The sequence below is a fragment of the Talpa occidentalis genome, unplaced genomic scaffold (genome assembly GCF_014898055.3).
Source record: "Talpa occidentalis isolate TD23 unplaced genomic scaffold, MPIMG_talOcc4v2.1 talOcc4.11, whole genome shotgun sequence".
NCBI classification, from domain to species: domain Eukaryota; kingdom Metazoa; phylum Chordata; class Mammalia; order Eulipotyphla; family Talpidae; genus Talpa; species Talpa occidentalis.
In genome coordinates this window covers 22,896,190-22,903,594 of record NW_023601104.1, presented here as the reverse complement: position 1 = coordinate 22,903,594, position 7,405 = coordinate 22,896,190, and positions in this window count along the sequence as shown.

Below are 7,405 nucleotides of genomic sequence, written 5' to 3'. Positions count from 1 at the left end.
AGATTGAACCAGCGCAGCAGAGGCCGCAGGCAGCTTCGCAACCCAGCACTCAACCGCTGCGCCACCGGGGAGGCCCCATAGGTTGTGTCTTAACCCTTGTGCCACCAGGGAGGCTCTATAATTTCATTTTTTAATGAAATGTTCGGGAAAGGCAAATCTGTAGAACTATATTTGCCTGGGGCTGTAGGTGGCAACAAGGGTTTAATACAAATGGGATAAAGGGTCATTTGTTGTGATAGAAATGTTCTAAAACTAGATTGTAATGATAGTTGCATTACTTAATAAATTTATTAAAAATCATTGAATTGTACATATGAAATGGAACCTACATTTGCTATAGATTGAATGTTCATGTTCTTCTAAAATTCATGGGTTTAAAACCTAATCCTCTATGTGATGGTATTTGGAAGTGGGGCCTTGGAGAAATGATTAGGTCATTATAAAGGATTAGTGCCTTTATAAAAGAGGCTCCTAAGTATGTTATTACCTATAAGAATATATGACCATGCCCTTCTGCTGCCAACAGTTGGGCTGTCTCCTTACCATGAATCAGCTGGATTTGTTTAAAACCTGTTTTTCCAGTAATCCTTGTTACTCTAAGTATGTAATTTAATTAAATATTACTTAAGCCTAAGAAATATGAGTTTCAAATTCAAAGAAAAGGCTTTATCCTTTTGAAAAGTCATGGGTAGGCCTACTGCACTGAAACTTCAAATAGGCCTGTTGAAGCCATATGAACTAGAATCTAGAGTATTAAATTCTTACACAGAAAGAATTTCCTCATCTGGTAATAGAGTGGATTCTTTTTTTTTTTTTTTAAAGGTTTATTTTATTTATTTATACAAGCACTGGGTATAGTCAGAAGCACGGGAGGGTGAGAGAATTCACCAGAGCGGGGAGCAGAGCAGGCAAAAGGACCGAAGCACACTGCTGAGGGGAGCAGCGGGCGGCAGGAGAGGTCTGCGCGCCATGTGGGACCCTCCTCTGGTGGCTGGGGAGCAGCCAGGGAACAGCCGGGGATTGAACCGGCGCTGCAGAGGCAGCGGGCAGCTTCGCAACCCAGCGTTCAACCGCTGCGCCACCGGGGAGGCCCAGGTAATAGAGTGGACTCTTGAACATGGCTGTGGTTGCCTCATCTTGTCTCACTCTAACTTAAAAATGATATGAAAATCATCCAGTCCTTCATTCTGCCACCACTGACCTGGCAAATTTTTCATTTTCATGGGCATCTCAGACTGTTGCTCTTTGGCTGTACCTCCATGAAGAACCCAGGTAGGCTTGGGGAACCATACTAATTTGTCTCATTGACCTTGTATATATTTGCTGACTGCTTTTTTACTAGTTTAATAATGAATCACTTATGTGATCACGCTTGCCAACCAAACTTGACAAGAATTTAAGCCTGGGCCTGTTCAACCACACATCAAAAGTCTTGAACATTTTTTATTTTAAATTAAAATATTCAAGGTATCTTTTGTTACTAAAGTAATAATGAGTTCTAATTGTAGTAAAGTCAGACAGGGAGGCAGAGGAGGGGAAGAGGAGGAAGAAAAGAGAAGAAAAGAAGATAGTTGATAAAATCTCAGTTGAAATGTGGTGACTTAAAGTTGCCTACTTAGGCAGCAATAATAAGAAAGGGCATTCTGTTTTCCTGGGAGTCAAACAGAATCACCTTAGAAATATGTAGTCCCCAAATTCCACTCTGAACTGTTGGCTGTAAATAACTTTTTTTTTTTAAAGATTTATTTATTTATGCATGCAAGAGCTGGGGTGCAGGCCAAAGGTGTGTGTGTGTGAGAGAGGATTCACCAGAGACAGAGTGGGGAACAGAACAGACAGATGGACTGAAATACACTGCTGAGGGGAGCAGAGGGCACCTCCCTGGCCAGCCAGGGATGGAACTCATGCTACAGTGGCTGCGGATAGTTTCATAGTGCTGACGCTTAACCCTTTGTGCTACCAGGGAAGCCCCTACATAACTATTCTACAGTCATATCTTCCCAGAGATAATCTCTGTGAGATATCTGTTCCCTTGAGATGACAGATCTCAATCTCTGTTATTAAAAGAGTGATTCTACAAACACAGAAAGGTTTACAGTAAGTTTAGAGATATGCAGATCAGATCGAGAGTATTAATTCAATGTTACATCTACAAATAACCTCTCCATATTATTTGAATGTTATGCTTAAGAAAATATTTTATATTCATTGTGTTAATGTTTCAATTTTAAGCAGATATTTCCACTAGTGTATCCACATTAAGGAAATTCAATATATGCTAATTTTCTTCCACCTTTCAGAATGAGGTGGTATATTCATTTAATCACTTATGTGATCATTCTTGCCAATCTATTATCATGTGGATAATTATTAGTCAAAAGTAGCATATGAATTGCCCTACAGTGATAAAACATGAAGAGAAAAATGGCAAAGACCATAAACTTTTTTAATCAGTTACTATTGTAACTTGACTAAGAATAATTTAAACACATTAAGTTTATTTATCTTATTCAACAAGAAGACTGGAGGTAGGCAGTTTATTGTTGATAGGCTTGAAGATATAATCAAATAACATGACTCTTCCCTATCCCAATCCTTTGCTAATGACTAAAATCAAGCATTTTCCTGACTTTTACAGCAAGCACTGCCTTGCTTTTCTTTATAGTTTTTCCATTTCAGTATATATTCCTAAACAATATAATTTAGTTTTTCTTGTATTTGTATTGTATTGAAATGATGTAGTATGTATTCTTTTATGTTTGATTTTTTCCAATATCATTTTGTTAGATTTATCCATGTTATTGCATGAAGCTACAATTATTTCATATCAATTATTGTATAATATTGCTTTGTCTGAATATACCACAATTAATTTATCCATTCCACTGCTAATTAACATTTATGTGGTTTCTAGGTTGAGACCATTACAAAATATTGCTGTTATGTGTATTTGTTTTTTTCACAAACCATATACTTAGGAGGAATTTCTGGGTCAAAAGACATGGTCCTATAACTTTACTAGATAATTCTAAACTAATATAAGAAGCAGATAAAACACAGCCCTCACTAATATAAGAAGCAGATAAAAAATTAGTAAGGAAATATGATACTTGAACTTTATATTTTATCAATATTCATAGAGTGCATTTATCTGATTTACCTCCTCTGTCATTACCAGAAGTTACATACTTTCCATTAGCAGAATACAATGATGCAACTATTGCCAATAGTCAAGTAAAGATATTTCAAGATAGGAATGGTTTAAAAATCTATTTGACAGTTGAGGTAAGTAAGGAATAATAATAATGTTGGACAGGAAGATGGTAAGCAGACATGAAAGTATCTCAAAAAAAAGTGAACTTTTTAAATTTAGACTTTAGACTTAGCATTAGAAAGAAAGAAGACAACACTTTGGGAATGAAGATAAATTTTGATGGAAACCAAGATGTCACAATAAAAAATCTGCAGAGGGTCTCCCTGGTGGCGCAAGGGGTTAAGCACCACACTATGAAGCAATACACAGCCTCTGCCGCAAAAGTTCAATCCCGGGCCTCCCCAGTGGCGCAGCGGTTGCGTGCTGGGTTGTGAAGCTACCTGCAGCCTCTGCAAGCACCAGTTCGATCCCCGGCTGCTCCCTGGCCACTGGAGGAGGGTCCCGCATGGTACGAAGACCTCTCCTGCCGCCCGCTGCTCCCCTCAGCAGTGTACTTCGGTCCTTCTGCCTGCTCTGCTCCCTGCTCTGGCTCTGGTGAATTCTCTCACCCTCTCACGCTGCTGACTGTACCCAGTTCTTGTATAAATAAATAAATAAATCTTACAGGAAAAAAAAAAAAATCTTACCAAAAAAAAAAACAACAAAAAAACTTTAAAAAAAAAAAAAGTTCAATCCCTGGCTGGCCAGAGAGAAACCCACATGGTACGGCAGACCTCTCCTATCTTATCTACTGTTCCCCTCAACAGTGTAGTCAGGTCAGTCTGCCTGTGCTGTTCCCTACTCTGTCTCTGTCTCTGTGCTGTTCCCTACTCTGTCTCTGTCTCACACACACACCCTACCCCACGCATCTCTGGCCTGTACCCCAGCTCTTGTATGCATAAATAAATAAATCTTTAAAAAAAAAAAGGATTAGGGCCTCCTGGGTGGTGCAGTGGGTTGAGCAGGCCAGGGAGATTCCCCACCAGCCAAGGAGATTCCCACATGGCGAGGCTTCTCCTGTCTTGCCTTCTCCTGCCTTGCCCACTGCTCCCCTCAGCAGTGTACTTCTGTCCCTTTGCCTGTTCTGCTCCCTACTCCCTGTCTCTGGTGAATTTTCTCATTTTCCCGCATGTCTGGCCTGTACCCAAGTGCTTGTATAAATAAATAAATCTTTAAAAAATAAAATAAAATTAAAGGATTAATTTTTTTTATTATAGGCTCTCAGAGCACTGTGCTTCTCTCCTTTATTGTCCTAATTACAGTTTGAATTTTATACTTGTTCTTAATTTTCATTAATGTCTTTGTTTGCCATCAGAATGCAAGATTCATAAGGGCAGGGCAATCTATTTTCCTTCTAGCAATCAGTATTTATTGTCTACAGTGTGAGAGGAGCCTATAGAATCACAAGCTTGATAAGGTAATCATTTTCTTCCCAGAGTCTGGCAGATAATAAATATTCGATAGACATTTTTTGAATGACACACTTTTGTAAATACCACAATACATGCAGAAGTACTCAATAAATAGCAAGAGGCTTTATATATAAAATACAGGTTATTATTTTTTGAGCAGTGTTCTTATGCAGAAATAAGTGTATCATGTTCTTTTTCCTAACTATATTTTAGTAGAGATGAAAAATAGGAAAACATATTGTAGTAAAGAAATATTCTAAATGTGAATTATTTAGATAATTTCAAAAAATAGGAATATAGGCTAAGTGACAAAATAGATATCTTACATGTTAAAGTTGAAAATATATATTTTCTCCATTTTATTTTTCACTATTACAAAAAAACAAACAAACCTATGTATGGCTTTCCCCAAAGTTATTTTGAGTAACTTTAAAACTGCAAAAAAAAATGTGTAAACAGTATGCAATGAACAACCATATGTGCTTCACCTCTGTTTCCTGGTTGTTAATATTTTTCCAGGTTTCCCAAATTATTAACATTCTGCTACATTTACTTTAATGATTGTTACCATATTGCTTCTCTCTCTCCTCCTTGCCACACCCCCATTTGAAAGCTAATTGCAGACAGCACAGTACTTTATCTCTAAGAACCTCTGTGAAGATCTCCTAAGAATTAAGACATGCTACATAACCATGATATAATATTCAACATATTTAACACTGGTACAATAACACAATCTAATATATAGTAAAATTTCCCAATTATCTCCAATTTTTCAATAATCCTTTAGCAGCTTTTTTGTTCTTTGGTTCAGGACAAAGAAAACCACACCTGAAATTTATGACTCATCTGTGTTCTAGAATAGCTCTATTTCTTTAACTTTCTTTTTTTTTTAAATTTTATTTTTATATTCCCCATACAATTGCAACCCCCTTATTTTGACCCCAAACCCTCCTTTCTCAGCCCCCCGATAGTGTGTCTTTTGTTCATAGTTGTTTGTATTTCTTTAACTTTCATGAGTCTTTTTAAAAAGAATCCAGACCCACTATTTTCTAGCATGTCCTACAATTGGAATTGTTTGTTTTCTTATGATGCAATTCAGGTTAAACTTTGTGACATTTTGGCAAATGATAGGTCCTCAAGTGCAGCAGATCAGAAGGCACAGATCTCTGCACTTGGAAATAGCCATTTGAAGATATATCCATTATTAGGTTTCCTTAAGACAAAGAAAAAATTTTAATTTTCAGTGGTGCACTGGTGGAATGGGAGGGAAGAGGGAAAAGGGGAGGTGCTCAGTGGACTAGGATGGAGGACTATGGGTGCCGTGGTATTGGATGTGATGTGGTAACGTATATCTGAAAGGCTGTGAATTTAGAACTCTGAATTGTACACAATTCTGTAAACCAATGTAACCTCAATAAAAAGATAATAAATGAATGAATGAATGAATGAATGAATAAATAAATGAATAAAAGCATTGGCTTTTGGTTAGTATAATTCCTCTTTACAAGTGTCCACAGAAGGTGAGAGGAGGGTGGCTAAGATGGAAAGACTCTGGAATGAGATATGAAGTTTAGCTCCAATTTGGCAAATAATTAATTGTGGGTTCCTAGGTAAATCTCTTCAAATCATTTATATAAAAAAAGCGAGGATTGGGGCCTCCCTGGTTGTGCAAGGGGTTAGGATGCCCTCTATGAAGCAATCTGCAGCCACTGCGGTGTGGGTTCAATCCCAGGCCAGCGAGCTGCCCACATGGCGCAGCAGACCTCTCCTGACTTGCCCACTGCTCCCCTCAGCAGTATGTTTTGGTAGATACGCCTGTTCTGTTCCCCACATTGTCTCTGGTGAATCCTCTCACCCACCACACCTCTGGCCTTACCCCAGTTCTTGTATCCATAAAGAAATAAACCTTAAAAAAGAAAAGAGAGGATTGTGCTAGAGGATTGCCAAAGATTCTTTGAATTCTGAAATCTTATGACTGTGAACCAAATTGTAGTAGAGACAGAGCTGGATTTGGAATCAAATCCCCTGATTCCAGCACTAGTTCTGTCACATACCAGCTATGAGAACATGGGTAAGCCATTTAATCTCTCAAAGCTCTGGAGAGATTTACTTCACAGAGTTTTGAAGGATTAAGGGGGTTATTGTATATCAATGTGCATTATAAACTGTAAAGAACTACCTGAATGTCAGATATTATTTTATAATATCCAATTTTCCTCCTTTTGATCTTATTAGTCAATCAGAAAAAGCAACTTAAGTGAGACAACCCTCATCAAATTTAAAACGAGGAAATGTCTGGTTATTTAACCATACATCATACTGAGTTATGGAATTTATTGAATAGTTTTAGCCCATACATGCTTATACTTTGATGATTAATAACATTGGTTAAAGGGCCTCTCCTGTGGTGCAGCAGGTTGAGCACAGTGCTATAAAGCTGTTCGCAGCCTCTGCAGCGCAGGTTCCATTCCCAGACGGCCAGGGAGATACCCACATGGTAAGGCAGACCTCTCCTGTCTAGGCCGCTGCTCTCCTCAGCAGTGTACTTCAGTCCTCTGCCTGTTCTGCTCCCTGCTCTGTCTCTGGTGAATTCTCTCACCCTCCCACACTTCTGGCCTGTACCCTGGTTCTTGTATGTATAAATAAAATAAATAAATCTTAAAAAAAATTGGATAAAGTGACAAATTGGTACTCACCTGTAAATACTGGGTCCCCATAAAGGGATGGTCTTTGTTCTCAGGATCCCCAGTTTTGGGAAGGTAAAACAGTGAACACAGTATGAGAATGGCAATGTAAA